This window comes from Dioscorea cayenensis, chromosome 18 (genome assembly GCF_009730915.1).
Source record: "Dioscorea cayenensis subsp. rotundata cultivar TDr96_F1 chromosome 18, TDr96_F1_v2_PseudoChromosome.rev07_lg8_w22 25.fasta, whole genome shotgun sequence".
Lineage (NCBI taxonomy): Eukaryota > Viridiplantae > Streptophyta > Magnoliopsida > Dioscoreales > Dioscoreaceae > Dioscorea > Dioscorea cayenensis.
Genome location: NC_052488.1, coordinates 15,262,367 through 15,265,764, shown reverse-complemented (window position 1 = coordinate 15,265,764; position 3,398 = coordinate 15,262,367).

Here is a 3,398-nt window from a genome sequence, read left to right as displayed (position 1 = left end):
AAACTCAAATTAATCAATCCATATTATCCCTCAATGTTAAACCACACGCCCCTTATATTCACTCAATTCTTCTCTAGATTTTTTTTGGTTTTAGGTCTAGATCATGGAATATTTGTATTTTTGCTTTGAAGTGCGTGCAATTGTTTTTTGAATATTTATTAATTTCAAATTTTATTTACACAACTTTAGTAATTATGATCTTTTAACTGTTGTTTTTTTTTTTTAATTTTCATATGTTTTTATGTCAACTTTTACAAATTGGTATCTATACAAAATCAAAATTATTCTTGCCTGTTTTTTTCGATGGACATAAAATAATTTTAATTCCCACCATATATTTCTTCGATGGAAGATAATTAAATAATTTTATTTTGAATGAAAGTAAAATAGTTTCAATTCCCTCCTTTTGTTATTTTAATTCCCTCCTTGTGTTATTTTGGACGGAAATAAAAAATTTCAATTCCCTCCTTAATTTTGATGTACTACTAGTATTTATTATAGTATTTTTTATTAAACCCTAATTTATATTTTTGTGGTGTCAACTTCCTCTGTTATTGATAACAAAGCCTAATATTCATGAGGCCATCTCCAACTCAAAACTCTATATTTAGCGCTTCAGTACTCAAAAATACAACTTCTACAGTGAAAGTTTCTCCAACCATCATCTCTATTTTTAACTCTAAAATAGAATATTCTAAGAATATTCTTTTTTATTTCACAATTTATATATTCATATTATCCACAAATTTAATCATCTTTAAATCTTTTTCACTTTTAACCATTGAATTATTTAAAATATGATTTTAATTTATATAATTATTATAAATACTTATTAAGTATAAAATAAAATTCAATTGGTTAAAAAATGCAAATACAAAAACAAATATTACATTAATTACTTAATGAATTTATAATTCACAAATTATTTTCTTTAATTTGATATGTCTTTATTAATTATAAAAAATATAAAATTAAATTATAACTTATTAATTTAATTAAATTATAAAGTTATAAATATAAATTGTAAAAAAAAGAAAATCAAAACAGAAATTCAAAACAGAAATAAAAAATAAAAAATTATAACTTTTAATTTTTTAAAAACAATTAAAAAACAGAAATATAAAATAAAATATAAAATATAAATTAAAAAAAATTAAAAACAAAATTAAAAAAGAATTAAAAACAAGAAAATCAAAATCGAAATTAAAAACAAAAATTAAAAATAAAATTAAAAACAAAATATCGTCGCTACAGTGGCGCGCAATATCCTGCGCGCAACTGTAGCAAAATTTTAATTTGGCGCAAGGAATGGCGCCCGGTTGGAGCTTCCTTGCGCCAAATCCAACGCAGGGTTGGAGATGCTCTGAAGATCTTGTTAGGTATGTTATCTAAATTTATCTTTTTATGCATATTGAGATCAATTATTGTAATCATATTGTTCTTAATCATCCTAAGACATATCAAATAGTCCAAAGATTGCAATCACATGCCTATCTTCTATAGAATTTCTAAGTTCTTTTTTTTTTTCTTTATTTTTTGTCAACTTCATAAATTTGATATTTATATAAAATCAAATTAATCAATCCATAATCTCTCTCAATGCTAAACCATACGGCCCCTATATTTACCCAATTTCTTTATCGATTTTTTGTTTTTAGGTCAAGATCATGGCATGTTTGTATTTTCACTTTGGATTGGGTACAATTGTTTTTTGAATATTAATTTCGAATTTTATTTACACAACCTTAGTAATTATATATGTTTTTTTTTTTATTTTTTTTCATATGATTTCATGTCAACTTTTACAAATTGGTACCTATAAAAATCTAAATTAATCTTGCTTTGATTCTTTCAAAGGAAATAAAATAATTTTAATTCACACAATATATTTTTTGGATGGAAGATAATTATATAATTTTATTTTGGATGAAAGTAAAATAGTTTCAATTCCCTCCTTGTGTTATTTTGGAGGGAAATAAAAAATTTCAGTTCCCTCCTTAATTTTAAGAAACTACTAGTATTTATTCTAGTCTTCTTTATTAAACCCTAATTTATATTTTTGTTGTGCCATCTTCCTCTATTATTGAGATCAAAGCCTAATATTAGTGAAGATCTTGTTAGGTATGTTTCTTAAATTAATCTTATTTATGCATATTGAGATCAAGGACTGTAACCATATTGTTCTTAATCATCCTAAGACATATCAAATAATTGAAAGATTATAATCACATGCCTATGCTTCTATAGAATTTATTCTTTTTTTCCTTTATATTTTGTCAACTTTATCAAATGATTCTTATACAAAAATTAAATTAATAAACCCATATTCTCCCTTGATGCTAAACCACATGCCTCTCTCTCTCTCTCTCTCTCTCTCTTGTTATATGTCATCTCTCATTGACCCATATATTCACTCAATTTCTTTATGAATTTTTTGGTTGTAGGTCTAAATCATGATATGTTTGAATTTTCACTATGGATTGTATGCAATTGTTTTTTTGAATATTTATTAATTTCAAGTTTTATTTACACAACCTTAGTAATTATGCTTTTAATTGTTATTTTTAAATTTTTATATTATTTTATTTCGACTTTATCAAATTGTACCTATACAAAATCAAATTTATCAACCCATATTCTCATTCAACACTAAACCACACACACCCTACTATCATGTTATATGTCATCGAACCCTCTCTCTATTCAGAAAATTTTTTCAAAGCTTTATTTGTTGTGGGTCTAGTTGGATTAATTAGAAGTTCAAGGTTAATTTTATTTCATGATATAATTGCATTTTTCTTTGGAATATTGTTTGAAATTAGTTTTTGAATATTTAATTTCAAATTTTATTTACACAAACCTTAGTGATTGTGGTCTTTTAGTTTTTTATTCTCTCATATATGTTATGTCAACTTTATCAAATTGGTACCTAAAGAAAATCAAATTTATCAACTTATATCCTCCTCCAGCACTAAACCACATGCACCCCACTATCATGTTTTATGTCATCTTCCTCTCCCTCTCTCTCCTATATTCACAAAATTTCTTCATAGATTTTTTGATTGTGGGTCTAGATAGATTAATTTCTTCATAAATTTTTTAGTTTTGGTTCTAGCTAGATCAATTATAAGTTCATAGTAAATTTTATTTCATGATGTATAAATTTATAGTTCGTTTTGGGTTGTATGCAAATGCTTTATAAATATTTAATTTCAAATTTTATTTACACTACAACCTTAGTGATTATGGTCTTTTAGTTGTTTTTTTAAAATTTTTCTTTCATGTTATTTTCTGTGAAGGGACTAGAAATATGCTTAGGCATGGAGGATTTGGAAATACAAAAAGAAAAGATCACAATATTGGAAAGGAGTTTTGAAAAGAAATTGATACGGCATTCC